Source organism: Perognathus longimembris, chromosome 7, assembly GCF_023159225.1.
Source record: "Perognathus longimembris pacificus isolate PPM17 chromosome 7, ASM2315922v1, whole genome shotgun sequence".
Taxonomy (NCBI): Eukaryota; Metazoa; Chordata; class Mammalia; order Rodentia; family Heteromyidae; genus Perognathus; species Perognathus longimembris.
This window is the reverse complement of record NC_063167.1, coordinates 5379862-5394866: the sequence shown is the minus strand read 5'-3', so window position 1 is coordinate 5394866 and position 15005 is coordinate 5379862. Positions and strand designations below refer to the sequence as shown.

Below are 15005 nucleotides of genomic sequence, written 5' to 3'. Positions count from 1 at the left end.
CCCAGGAGGCTGAGAGCTGAGCACTGCGGTTCAAAGCCAGCCCGGGCCAGGAACTCTGTGAGACTCTTATCCCCAATGAACAAGCAAAAAGCCAGAAGCAGAGCGATGATGCAAGTGGTAGGGCCCAGCCTTCAGTAAAAAGGCTGAGGGCTGGGGATGTGGCCTAGCGGTAGAGCGCTTGCCCGGCATGCATGAAGCCCTGGGTTCGATTCCTCAGTGCCACATCCATAGAAAAAGCCAGAAGTGGCGCTGTGGCTCAAGTGGTAGAGTGCTAGCCTTGAGCAAAAAGAAGCTCAGGGACAGTGCCCAGGTTCTGAGTTCAAGCCACAGTATTGACACAAGCACAACAATAATAATAAAAGAGCTGAAGCAAGGCCAAGAGCAGAGGCTGACAGTCTCCACTTCCCAGCCCTGTCACCGACTCCGGTGTCCCCCCCGGCAAGCGAATCACCTGCTCCGTGCCTCTGTTCCCCATCTTCAAGAGGCGTTTAGGAAAGCACCCCAGAGTCCCCAGAGGGGACTCAGCAATAAATGTGGGGGGCTCCACAGAGTGACCCCTTCTCTCACAGACAAGGCAGCAGCTTAACACTGTCACCCTGCCCCACAGAAATGGCGCCTTTCAGAGCCTCCCGCTCCCGGTCCCCCCTCTGCTAGGTGCCCACGGGTGCCTGGAGCCTCTTGCAGTTTTTCTCGTGAATCGTCCTGGTCTGGAAGTCAGAGCTGCTGGACGTCCGGGGGTGCTGGAGGAAAGGCCGTGCACTGAGGGCTGGAGTGGAAGGAGCTAGGAGAGAGCCGGGCCCCGGGGAGGGGAGGGTTCCCTGGAGTCTGGAAGTTGGGGGACCCGGGGAGGCAGAAGGGGTGGAATCATTGTCCTAAGAGGCTGTCATCCCAGCCACTCAGGAGGCTGAGATCTGAGGATCGCAGCTCGAAGCCAGTTGGGGCAGGAAAGTCCCCGTGAGACTCTTCTCTCCAATGAACCACTCAAAAACTGGAAGCGGAGCTGCGGTGCAACGCGGTAGAGCGCTAGACCAGCCAAAGGAGCTCAGGGACCGCGCCCAGGTCCTGAGTTCAAGCCCCACAACCAACAACAACAATAAACGATAATAATACTAACGGCAATAACCAAAATAGTTCTAAGAGAAAAGGGCTCCCGGAGGATGCATTCTCCCCTGGGGGCTCCCAGCCCCGGCCCCTGGGTTCTAGTACCCTGTGGTTAGCACTTTGGGGGCTCTCATGAGAGCACTGGTATTTTATCACCCTACACGCATCTTTGCAGGTATGTGCACTTCTATCTGGGAGTCTGCAGTTTTAGGGACCCCAGCCAACTGCTCCCCTGCCTCTTGTTCATCCGTCAAGTCTGAGACTGTTTCTCTGACTCAGAACCAGGGCTGAGCCAGGCGCCGGTGGCTCACCCCTGTCCTCCTAGCTACTCAAGATACTGAGATCTGAGGATCACGGTTCAAAACCAGCCCTGGAACAAAAGTCTGTGAGACTTAGCTCCAATTAACCAGCAAAAACCAGGGAGTGGAGCTGTGGTTCAAGTGGTAGCCTTGAGTGAAAAAGCTAAGGGACAGCACCTTGGCTCTGAGTTCAAGCTCCAGGACAGGCGCACACACACACACACACACACACACACACATACACACACATACACACACACATACACACACACACACAGAACCAGGGGTGCACACTAAGGTGTGCAGCTGATACTGACCACCACTGTTGAAAGAAGTAACTAGGGAAAAGAGCAGCGCACATAGGGTCTTGGACTAGAAGCAGCATTGCTAGTGAGGACACATGGCTGGAGATGGGGTCCCTTCCCTCTTCTGGACAACATACTCCCAGTGACACAGCCAACAAGCAAGTCATGTCAGTTTTGTTGCATAAGTTCTGACTCATTGTCTCCTTTGAGCCTAACATTTTCCATCAGGTTTGAACAGGAGGCTCCTTGTGTTTGTAAGGCGTGTTGTTTCACGTGCGTGCGCGTGCGTGTGTGTGTGTGTGTGTGTGTGTGTGTGAGATTCCCTGCACTTCCTCCTGCCTTCATCCAGCCGCATCCCCGGGTTTCCAGGCTCGGCTGGAGTGACATCTACAAAGCCGCCAGGGCATCATTTCTATCGCCACTGAAGGTCAAACGCCAGAAAGGAGCTTTTGTTTTCCAGTCCCACTGAGGCACAGAAAGAGGGTCACGTGACGAGGTCCTCCCCGGGGAACAGGAAGGTATCAGGCTGCCCAGGTAAACAGCCAGGCGCTGGCTGTGCAGGTGGATGGGCAGGCGTGGTCAGCGCAGGTGAGCGCAGCCCAGTGGCTCGGCCGCGGCCACCGGAGGCCCTGGCCGGGGAACGGAGAACAGGCAGGGCATTGTCTGTCTCCCGCAGGCCTGCCTGCTCCCCGGATCCTCACGGATGAATCACTGGGCACCGGGGACTTTGTCCCCCAGCTCCATCCAATCAAAGCACCCCCACATCCAATCCAACATGCTTCACCGCTGAGGACCCAGCGCACCCTCCTGCGTTCTTGAAGCAATTCAGCGACAGCCAGAAAATAAGAACAAGGCCCAAAGTCGTACCCCAGCACCCTACTCTCAGTGACACCCAGCAACACTTGTCTTTAGCTTTCTCTTTTCCTTTTCTGTTGTTCCCAGTTCTGATGCTTGAACTCGGGGCCTCTTGCTCTTGCTTAGCTTTTTTACTTAAGGTGAGTGCTCAACCATTTGAGCCGTACCTCCACTTCCAGGGTTTGCTGATAAATTGGAAAGAAAAGTCTCACCGATTTTCCTGCCTGGGCTGGCGTCAAATACTGAGTAGCTCCTGCGTAGCTAGGATTATAGATGGGAGTCACTGGGACCCAGCAAGCTTGGCTTAATGACTGAAGCCCGCTAATACGATAATCAATATATGGCGTTGTGATATATTGATGGCCACTAGATCTAATATATATATATATTTCTGAATGGGGAAAATTTTGTCATTTTCTTTTTCCTTTGGTCAGGTATGAGGCTTGAACTCAGGGCCTGGGCATTGTCCCTAACTTTTTTGTTCCAGGCTAGCACTCTACCACTTAAGCCCCAATGCTACTTCTGGTTTTCTGGTGGTTAATTGGAGGTAAAGGGTGTCTCTGCCTGGGCTGGCTTCGAACCACAATCTTCCGACCTCAGCCTCCTGAGTAGCTAGGGTTACAGGCTCCTGATTAGATATTTTCTTAATTCTAATATCAGCTATTGAGAGGGTGAATTAGCCCGCTTGATGATTAAAGTAAACACATCTGTGCTTAAGGTGATGCTCGTTATTAGCACCCATGAGGCTGGGTCCAGACCACTGGAGGGAGACGGGAGGCTCTGGGGAGGGCTGAGTGGCTGGCGCTCTTGTGTCTATACCGTGGCTTTTCTCATTGCCATTTGTGAGCAAGGCCAGCAGGCGCTGCCCCCAGGGATGGTCTGTGAACCCATCCTCTTCTCCTGGCTTCCTACTGGCTCTTTCTGATCTGTTTGGTCGGATCCCAGATGACACTTCGCAGAGTTTTATAGAGAACAGAGCATCTGCAGAACATCCTGCCACCCAGTGCCTGGGACATCCTGGCGTTCTCTCTCTCTCTCTCTCTCTTCTCTCTCTTCCTCTGTCTTCCTCTCTCTCTCTCTCTCCCCTCTCCCTCTCTTTCTATCCTCAGTGCCCCCATTGCTGAACCATCTTGCAGCAGACCACCAGCACCTGTGGCCCAGAACTCAGAACCTGCCAAGCCGAGTGTCAGCCAGCACGCCTTTCCTCCACTGAACCCATCTTTCTTCCTTGTTGTAAACCACATCAAAAACATCCAGCTCAGGGCTGGGAGTGTGGCTTAACGGTAGAGTGCTTGCCTCGCATGCATGAAGCCCTGGGTTCGATTCCTCAGCACCACATAAACAGGAAAAGCCAGAAGTGGCGCTGTGGCTCAAGAGGTAGAGTGCTAGCCTTGAGCACAAAGAAGCCAGGGACGGTGCTCAGGCCCTGAGTTCATGCTCCCCCACCCCCCCCAAAAAAAAATCCAGCTCAGGCACCAGTGGCTCACGCCTGTAATCCGAGCTACTCACGAGGCTGAGATCTGAGGATCACGGTTCAAAGCCAGGCCAAGCACAACAGTCATCAAGACTCCATCTCCAATTCACCAGAAAAAAATGCCAGACTAGAGGTGTGGCTCAGGTAGTAGAGTGCCAGCCGTGAGCAAGAAAGCTGAGCAACAGCAGCCCTGACCAGAAAGGAAATGAAATCAAAACAATATTGAGATTCCATCTCAGCCCAGAGAGATTGGGCAACATGCTTGCGGGATGCAGGGGAAAAGGAACTCTATCGCACTGTTGGTGGGAGTGTAAGCTAGTGGAGCCATTTCAGATGGGGGTATGGAGATTCTTTTTTTTTTTTTTGGCCAGTCCTGGGGCTTGGACTCAGGGCCTGAGCACTGTCCCTGGCTTCTTTTTGCTCAAGGCTAGCACTCTGCCACTTGAGCCACAGCGCCACTTCTGGCCATTTTCTGTATATGTGGTGCTGGGGAATTGAACCCAGGGCCTCATGTATACGAGGCAAGCACTCTTGCCACTAGGCCATATCCCCAGCCCTTGGAGATTCTTTAAAAAAAAAAAAAGCTTCACAGAACTACCTTACACGTAGGCTGGGAATGTGGCCTAGTGGTAGAGTGCTTTGCCTCATATACATGAAGCCCCGGGACAGTGCTCAGGCCCTGAGTCCAAGCCACAGGACTGGCAAAAAACAAACAAAACAAACAGAACTACCTTACAATCCAGCTATAGTACTCTTATCGATAATATTACACGTCAAGTTATAGTAAAGACATTTGTACATCCATGTTCATTGCTATATGCTTCACAATAGCCAAGGTACAAAAACAGCCCAGATTTCCACAATGGAGGAATGGATCAAGAAAATATGGTACTTGTTGAGCGAGACAAGCCTAGAACTCAGAAAACAAAGGGGCATGATCTCCCTGATCTATGACTGTTAAGAAAGGGAGATGGAGAGACAGTAGAGACCAGGTCTGTGAAACCAAAAACTTCTTGTCAAATGGTATTTCCCACAGGATTGGGACAGCGACCCAACAGTATGTAACTAAAACCAAACAACTACTCAACATATAAAGGTCAAAAATTGACCTCTCAGGGGAATACAATAGCTCAAAAGCTATGTATGTACGTTCATATAAGACTACTGTTGACATATTGTCTAATATCGATATTGCATTTAAACCCCTAGGCAAATTTTCTTGGGCTTGGCTACGTGGCTACTGTATATGTCCTTGATACATTGTATATTGTATATATGTCTACCTGACCTAGAGAAGGGAAAGAAAAACAGGGCGTAAGATATCCCAAGAAATGTACACACTGCCCTACTATGTAACTGTACCCTTTTTGCACAACACCTTGTCAAAAAAATTTGTGTTCAATTAATAAATAAATGACATTAAAAAAAGAAAATATGGAATTAATAACAATGAAATTTTACTCATCCATCAGAAAGAATGTTACATTGTTGCAGAGGAATGGATGGACATAGAAAAAATTATATTAATGAAGTCAGGTTCAGAGAGACAAATGGTACACGTTTTCTTTTTGGCTGAAGGCTGGCACTCTACCATTTGAGCCACAGCTCCACCTCTGGCTTTTGATGGTTAACATAGACACTTCTTGCCCAGGCTGGTTTCAAACAGTGGTCTTCCAATCTCAGCCTCCTGTGTAGCTAGGATGACAGGCGTGAGCCACCAGAGCCTAGCAAGGATGGTAAATTCTATGCTGGGGTATATTTCATCACAAAAAAAAGTTAATAATAAAAATGTCTCATTGGACCATATGGAAAAATTCCTACAACAGTATACCAACAAAGCTTCAGGAGACACAACAAGAAGAGCCCTGGAAATATTAAAAAGTGGAATGGAGTAGAATAGTAATCTTCCGAGTCAAAAACAAGCCCATGACGTTTTCCCAAACATTCTAGAAGCAAATATTTCTAAACTTGCAAAAACCATCGCCTAGACAGGGCTAGGTAAACCACAGGCTGTGGGCCAGATCTGCCCGCCTGCTCTCTTACGTCCCGTCTGCCTGTGGCTCTGTCGCTTCGCGCTGGCCCAGCCCAGCAATCACAACAAAGAGCCGGCGTGTCTCCCCCAGGCCCCGGACAGACCCCGCTCCAGCCGCTGGTGGAGGCCGCCATGTCTAACGAAGGCAGCAGGACAAAGCGCTCCTGTAGGCCAGTGTCACCGTGCACTTACATAGGTTTCGATCCTACCTAGCTCAGGAATGAATATTTCCCAAGGCTTTACTACTTTTCTCCCTCTGTTAGACTTTTCCTCGCCCTCCTGTGAATGTCATCTTTTGGGCAATTAATCTCTTCATTTACTTGGTTGTGATAGGCACAAAGCTGACCGAATTGTCCCCCTTCTCTTACCATTTTCAGTTCTGAGAGTCACTGTGCCACTCCCCCCCCCTTTTTTATTTGTCCTGTCCTTGGGCTTGAACTCTGGGCCTGGCACTGTCCCTAAGCTCTTTTTTTGCTCAAGGCTAGCACTCTACCACTGGAGCCACAGCAGGTACCATTTCTGGCTTTTTCTGTGATTAATTGGAGATAAGAATCTGATGGACTTTGCTGCGCAGGCTGGTTTTGAACTGCGGTCCTCAGATCTCAGCCTCCTGAGTGGCTCGGATTATACACCTGAGCCCCCCCATGCCTGGCGGCCACTCATTTTTAGGCCATAAAACATAAAGAGAAATCTGCCGAAGAGATTTCTGGGAAAGGTTTGCCTTCTTAGTCAAATAGCAAACAGAAGAAGAGAAGAAGTGAACAACACCGCTTCTCCCTTTCGTTGTGTGTGCTGATATTGGGGCTTGAACTCAGGGACTACGTGCTGTCCCTCAGCTGTTTTGCTCAAGGCTTGGCTCTTGAGCCACAGCTCCACTTCCAGCTTCTTGATGGTTAACTGGAGGTGAGAGGCTCACGGCCTTGCCTACTCGTGCTGGCTTCCCACTGAGACCCTCACATCTCAGCCCCCTGAGTAGCTAGGGAGAATGCTACACTTGTGAAGAAATGGCTGACTGGGAGGGGGAGGGGAGGCCCTCAGAAGGGGGTCAGGGGTGACCTCTCTGAGGGGACATCTGAACTGACGGCTGATTGGGGACTTGCGCAGAGATGTGAGGGGAAGAGGGTTTTTTGGCAGAGCCATGAGCAAAAACCCCAAGCATGGACAGAAGCCCAACAGGTGTGAGCGTCACCCCACATCCAGCCCGTGATCAGACCCCGTCCAGGTCTACCTGCAGAACACGTCTCATGACCTTATGTCCCCTCCATTGCTGCCCACAGGCCTCTGCCCCCCAGCTCTCTCGTGCTTCTGCCTGGGCTCCCGCATCCACGCTGGGCCCTACAGTATATTCTCCCGGGGGCCAGAGGGATCCTTCTAGAACGCCACTTTTTTTTTTTTTTTTTTTTTCCAGTCCTGGGCCTTAGACTCAGGGCTGAGCACTGTCCCTGGCTTCTTTTTGCCCAAGGCTAGCACTCTGCCACTGAGCCACAGCGCCACTTCTGGCCTTTTCTATATATGTGGTGCTGGGGAATCGAACCCAGGGCTTCAGGTATACGAGGCAAGCTCTCTTGCCACTAGGCCATATTCCCAGCCCCAACACCACTTTTTTGAAGGATCTGTAGCCACCCAACATCTGCAGTTGCCCTCTGGCTAGCCTGTGTCCTTATCCAGGGAACAAGAAGACCAGACGAGTGGCTGGGAAGCTAGTGACAGACAGTGAGTGTACTCAGGCGAGTGGTACCCCAAGGTTATTCCTCCGGGGCCCCTGCTTGCTCAGTATCCTTGAGAGAAATTCCCCAAGAACAAGGTAGATTTTCACTTTTCTCCCCTAACTACTACTCCACTGAAAACACTAGGAAGCCCGCATGCACTTTCCCAAAACAAAGGAGCTGCGGGAGGCTGGCTGCTTTCAGGCGCCTTCTGGGGCCTCTGGGACAAGCAGAGGGATAGGCAGAGGGGACACCACGCGGCAGGGCTCTGCTGGAAGCATCTGCTGTGCGCTCCCGCCACCTAGCGGCCAGAAGACGCACTGCAGGCCGGTGTCCTTCTCAGGGTGTAATAGCTGAGAGTCGCCTCTAGGGGGCGGAGGGTAGGAAGGCCAGGCAAGGAAGGGTATTTCAGGTCATCATTTCTGTGTAAGGAATAAGGCAGAAGGAATTTCATTATCACACCATTGGCCAGGTGGCCGGTTTAAAGAAGAGTATCTGTTACCTCTCCAATTTCATTTCTTGGAAATGAAAAACAGCTTAGCTTCAGCTTGGTAGTGTGGAACTTCAGCCTGACTGACTTCACTGTCAAGCTTGGTCAGTTGCTAAAGTTTAGCCCTTTAAAGCAATGGCTCCTGCAATTTTTTGTTTGCTTTGTTTTTGTCAGTGCTGCAGCTTGAACTCAGACCCTCGTTCTGCAAGTTTTTGTTTGCAATTCCATGTGTGTGAATGTGTGTGTGTGTGTGTGTGTGTGTGTGTGTGTGATTATTGGGGCTTGAATTCAGGGCTTAGGCACCGTTACTTAGCTTTTTCATTCACGGCTAGAGTTTTCCCACTTGAGCCACAGCTCCGCTTCAGGATTCATGGCGATTAATTAAAGATAAGACTCTCAGATTAATTAAAGATAAGACTCTCATGAACTTTCCTGCCCAGGCTGGCTTTGAACCATGATGCTTACTCAGATCTCAGCCTTCTGAGTAGCTAGGGTTATAGGTATTATCCTTAAGTAGTTGTATAAAGAGGTTTCAATCAACAAGTCATTTTGTGAGTATGATACATCTTATTTTATGTTTTGGTTTTGTTTTTTTGCCAGTCCTGGCCTGGGGCTTGAACTCAGGGCCTGAGCACTGTCCCTGGCTTCTTTTTGCGCAAGGCTAGTAGTCTGCCACTTGAGCCACAGCGCCACTTCTGGCTTTTTCTATATATGTGGTGCTGAGGAATCGAACCCAGGGCTTCCTGTATACGAGACGAGCACTTTACCACTAGGCCATATTCCCAGCCCCTGATAGATCTTATTTTATTTTTTTTTATTTTTTTATTTTTTTTTTGGCCAGTCCTGGGGCTTGGACTCAGGGCCTGAGCACTGTCCCTGGCTTCTTTTTGCTCAAGGCTAGCACTCTGCCACTTGAGCCACAGCGCCACTTCTGGCCATTTTCTGTATATGTGGTGCTGGGGAATCGAACCCAGGGCCTAATGTATATGAGGCAAGCGCTCTTGCCACTAGGCCATATCCCCAGCCCATACATCTTATTTTAAAGTAGTTGCACAAAGAGGTTTCAATTTAACATGTTAGAATGTGAGTACAATGCACATGGATCAACGTTACCCCTTTCACCATTTCCCCTCATTTTTCCTACATATGACCTCCATTTGCCTAGTTCCATTTTCACATGTATACATTGAATATTATGACTGCATTTGCCCATCCTTTCTCTCTTCATTCATCTGCCTCCCTCTAGCAGGCTTAACTTTCTTTTTTTTTTTTTAAATATGGAACGCTTCACGAATTTGCGTGTCATCCTTGCGCAGGGGCCATGCTAATCTTCTCTGTATCGTTCCAATTTTAGTATATGTGCTGCCGAAGCGAGCACTTAACTTTCTTAAAGAGCTAGTAATAGGGGGTTTTGTTTTTGTTTTTTGTCTTATTTTTTTAGCTGAGACAAGGTCTTACTATGTAGACCAGGCTGGTCTTTAACTCATTTTGTAGCCCAGGCTGGCCTCATATACTTGATCCTCCTCTACCTCTCCACATGTTAGGATTACAAGAATAAGATGCCATGCTTAGCTAAAAACATTTTTTCCAGTGCTGGGAATCGAACCCAGGCTTCAAACATTCTAAGCAAGTGCTTCACCATCGAGCTACACTTTCAACTCCTGGTAAAGATTTGTAGACTCCTTGATATTGACAGAGAAAGCGTTTTGTTTAGACCAAGACCCAGTTTTCCCAAATGAACACTTAATTCTTTTCCTTTGGTGAGGTGGGGGGGAGGGAAGCAGAGACTGGGGAACAGTTTTGGTTTTTTGGTGTGTTTTTTTCATGCATGTACAAGTGACTGCAGGTACCAGGGCCTGAACTTACCCATGGGAAAGGAAGCAGAGAGAGGAGAGAAGATAAAAGAACCCATTCAGGGGAAAGTTAATTTGCCTAAAGATTTCCTGTTGACATTTGTTTCCCCTGAGAGACAGCGAGGCCAAAAGAAATGCCTGTCCTCTATGTGAACATTTTGTTTGAAAATCACCTGCGGGCCTGGAATCAAACTGGACAGGCAATGCAAATTAATTAAGCTGAAAAGAATGTTGAGAACAATGATTTCTCTGGAGTGTTTTTTTCATTCCCATCTTCCAGGTCACTAATTCATCATGTTTTTCTTTTCAAGGGGGAAGATAATGAGGAGGAAGACTTGGCGCTCTGTACGGCAAAGGGCCCCATCTGACATCCATGAAAGAGGTGCTACCTGAAATAAATGAATGTTCTAGAAACCTCAAGCTGACCCCAGGGAAGCTGTTGGCATGAATGTTAACCATTTTAGACAGAGGACTAAGTCCTCAGGCTCCCGCCTTCCTCAACCGAGAATGCAGACCGCGTGGTGAGTGATGGTGTTGGGCCCCGTCACCACGAGCCTGTCCAAAGCTGAGCGCTTGCTGGCCGAGATGGCGCAGTGACTTGGAGAACGGATTCAGCCTGAGACCAGCCCCCTCCTGGGGGAGGGGGGGGGATCTTAATGAGGTCCCCATCTCAACAAGTAAGCCGGGCGTGGTAGGTGCCCCTGCTGTCCCGGGGAAGGCAATAGGAAGGAGGATCAAGGTCTGAGGCTGGGCCCCGGTACACACAGATCTTACCTGGGAAATCACTAAGACACAGAGGGGTGAGGTGTGCTAGGTCAGTGAGCTTGGAAGCTTGGCTGGGGTTCCACTGACGGCATGAGTGGGGTTCAAGTCGGGTGGAGCAATGTGGGGAGCCCCGGGTGGGGTTTGACTTTTGCAGTGGCCATGTAAGAAGGAAGAAGGACGACCTGGGCATCGTGGCTCACGCCTGGAATCCCAGCCCTTGGGAGGCTGACAGGGCAATCACTTGAGTCCAGCAGTTCAAGACCAGCCTAGAACACAGGAAGAGACTCCCGGCTTCTGCTCTCTCCAGCAAAACCAAACAGCCTTGCGCGTCCTGGCTGGCGCTGGGATGGAAGGCGCGGCCCCCGCGAGGGTCAGCTCGGCTTGGCTCGCGACCTTGGGGGCCTCTCCAGCCCCTGCACGGAGGTCGAGGGGAGCCCTGAGCCGCGGGGACTAGCTGGGAGAGGGGCTTCGAGGGAGCCCCAGGGCGGGGAGGGCGGGGAGGGCACCCCCACAGGGAGGCAGCCTCCCCCCCCCCCCCCCGTGACTGCCACTGCGAGCAGAGGTCCCTTGGGTCTTTAGAAGCTAGACAGTGCGCATGCGCTAGCAAAACCAACTAGGGACTAAGTTGCAGGCAAGAATAATGTCTTTGTGGGCTGGGGATATGGCCTAGTGGCAAGAGTGCCTGCCTCCTATACATGAGGCCCTGGGTTCGATTCCCCAGCACCACATATACAGAAAATGGCCAGAAGTGGTGCTGTGGCTCAAGTGGCAGAGTGCTAGCCTTGAGCAAAAAGAAGCCAGGGACAGTGCTCAGGCCCTGAGTCCAAGGCCCAGGACTGGCCAAAAAAAAAAAAAAAAGAAGAAAAAAAGAAAATGTCTTTGTGTGTGTGCATGCTTGTGCCAGTCCTGGGCTTGAACTCGGGGCCTGGGCACTGTTCCCTAAGCTTTATTTATTCACTCAAAGCTGGTACTCTACCACAGGAGCCACAATTCCACTTCCAGAATTTGGGGTGGTTCATTGGAGATAAGAATCTCACCGTCTTTCCTGCCTAGGCTGGCTTAGAACTGCGGTCCTCAGATCTCAGACTCCTGAGTTCCTAGGATGACAGGCCACCAGCACACATGGAGAAGGGCGAAAATCTTACGTTCTTAGTCCCCTGGGCCCCAGGCCCTGCGCCATTTCAGCCACTGGGCGTCCAGGTCTCCAGCTGCCCAGCCAGCCTGGCTGCCTCGGGCTCACTCCCGACCCAGCTGCCGTCCACTCGGGCCCCTGGGTGACACCCGGGGGTCAGGGAGCAGGATTTCATTACTCCTCTCGGGACCCGTTTGCCCTGGCTCCCACCAGGCTTGGAGGAAATCCTTTTCTTCTAGGAGCAGCAGGTGGTTTTGCAGCAGCTGGCTGGAGCAAAGAGCACTGAGCCTGAGATCTGAAGATCTCAGTTTGAAGCCAGCCCGGAGAAGAAAGTCCCTTAGACTCCTATCTCCAATTTACCACCCATAAAAGCTGGAAATAGAGCTGGGGCTCAAGTAGTAGAATGGTATCCTTGGGCAAAAAAAAGCTCAGGGACAGTGCCCAGGTCCTGAGTTCAAGTCTCAGAACTGGAACCAAAAAAAAAGAAAGAAAGAGAGAGAGAACGAGAGAGAGGGAGGGAGGGAGGGAGGGAGGAAGGAAGGAAGGAAAGAAGGAAGGAAGGAAGGAAGGAAGGAAGGAAGGAAGGAAGGAAGGAAGGGGAAGGTGTCCATTCTGGGATTTTTTTTTTTTAATGGGAGGATAAAGAAGGAAGTGACTGCAAATTTAAGTGCCAACTTCATAGCACATCCAAAGTTGCCCAGAACAGCTACCTGAAAGTTCATGTAGCTAGTACAGACCAGACTGCCCTCTTCTAGACTTCAATTTTCTGGTGGTTAATTGAAGATAAGAGTCACATGGACTTTCCTGCCTGAGCTGGCTTTGAACCTCGATCCTCAGATCTCAGCTTCCGGAGTAGCTAGGATGACAGGCGTGAGCCACCAGGCACCTGGCTATTTTTCCGCTAATCTTTGATCAACAACATTCTCACTGCTTTCAGAAAACAAGTAGATATGTATTAATCCAACTGGGTCAATTATATACCACTCTATTTGCCGCAGGTTCTTTCCTCCAGAGAATAGGGCTCCACCTTAAAGTTAGTGACCTGCTGGGCACACCCACTTTCGTTCTGGGGAGAGGAGGGAAGGGGGGAGTCGAGAGCCTTTATCCGTCAATAACCTGAGGTGGAGATGCAGGTGGACAGGCCCTGCTCTCCAGGAAAAGTGTGAAAGGGCTTCTTTTACCTTTTAATCCTTTTCCTTTTTTTTTTTTTTTTTGGCCAGTCCTGGGCCTTGGACTCAGGGCCTGAGCACTGTCCCTGGCTTCCTTTAGCTCAAGGCTAGCACTCTGCCACTTGAGCCACAGCGCCACTTGTGGCCGTTTTCTGTATATGTGGTGCTGGGGAATCGAACCCAGGGCCTCATGTATACGAGACAAGCTCTCTTGCCACTGGGCCATATCCCCAGCCCAATCCTTTTCCTTTTACTTCCATTCCCTACTGAGATCCAACAAAGGAAACAGAAGGAAGCCTGGGCCCAGCTGCAAAGTCAGGTGTCAGATTCCTTTATCTGCTACCCCAGTTCAGGGTGGGGGAGGGAGGAACAACTGAAAATGAGCCCAATGTAGCCAGCAATGACTGGAGATAAATTCACCCCACTGCCATTAAATGCCGGGAAGGAGAGACATGCGAGCTGAGCTGACAGTGGCTATGTGGTTTGCACAGGGGTAAATTAGCAATATCTGTATAAATGTTATATCCATGCCATTTGAGCCAACTCCCTTCCCAGCCCAAAATCTAGAGATTTTCTGCAGGCAGAAAGGCCCGCACGTTCAAGTTGCCTCCTGGCAGAGTGAACATTTTGCAATAGGGGCTGGAAATGTGGCTCAGCGGTAGAGTGCTCGCCTTGCATGCATGAAGCCCTGGGTTCGATTCCTCAGCACCACATAGACAGAAAAAGCCAGAAGTGGCGCTGTGGCTCAAATGGTAGAGTGCTCTAGCCTTGAGCAAAAAGAAGCCAGGGACAGTGCTCAGGCTCTGAGTTCAAGCCCTGGGACTGGCAGAAAAAAATGTGTGTGTGTATTTGGAATAGCCTAAATGCCCTTCAGCAGGACACTAATAACCTCACCTACCACTAACTAAAAACTATCACTAACTAAAAACGCCGTGCTCGCCCTGCCCCCTCCCCACGGTGCCTCTGTGGTCTTTGATCCCAGCCATTCCCAGCCTGTCACGTCAAAACCACAAGCTTGGTGGGTCAGGGCCAGCTGTTCCAGGAGGAGCAATGAAATCTTCTTATCATGCAAAGGAGGAAAGGAAGGTCCGGAGAGCCTGCTGGCCCCTTGTTCCCGAGACAAAGGCTGAGCTAATGGTCCACGCGGCCATGCGGGACTACGGACTGTTTTAACTCTGCACGCGTTTCTCACTCCCTGCCCCAAGTCTCCCTAGTGAACCTGAGGCCGGCCTCGAACCCCGGAAGACAGCTGAGGACAGACTGCAGTGTCTCCACTCCCAGGCAGAGGCTGGATGAGCTCAAGTTTGAGGACAGTATGGAGAAAGTTAGCTAGACTTCGGAACAAACCAAAGGGCTGAGGCCCCGGCTCGCAGCACATGGGAAGGTCTGTCCCCAAAAACAAAAAGAAAAAAAACCTCGGCCACTTCTTTTCTGCCCTATTAAACAAGAACAATTTTCTGGAGTCTCTGAAAATACAAATGGTTGGAATTTCATACTCAGAAATAGTTTCACATGGCTGGCGCTGGTGGCTCATGCCTGTAATCCTAGCTACTCAAGAGGCTGGGATCTGAGCACCGATATTAGAAGCCAGTCCAGGCCGGAAGGTCCCCAAGACTTTTTGTGTGTGAACCATCCCTGGGGCGCTTGAACCCAGGGCCTGCACACTGTCCCTGGCTTCTTTTTGCTCAAGGCTAGCACTCTGCCACTTGAGTCACAGCACCACTTCCAGTTTTTTTTCTGAGTAGTTCACTGAAGATAAGCGTCTCAAGGACTTTCCTGCCGGGGCTGGCTTCAAACCATGATCCCCAGATGCCCAGCTTTGCA

The 15005-nt window shown here is 50.5% G+C and overlaps 1 non-coding gene across 1 annotated transcript; it reads right to left on the bottom strand.

The window, feature by feature from the left end:
* Positions 1-9533: 9533 nt before the first annotated feature.
* On the bottom strand, positions 9534-9640 carry LOC125355859. The gene has a single exon (XR_007211780.1). It is a non-coding gene; the product is annotated as a U6 spliceosomal RNA (small nuclear RNA).
* Positions 9641-15005: the final 5365 nt, after the last annotated feature.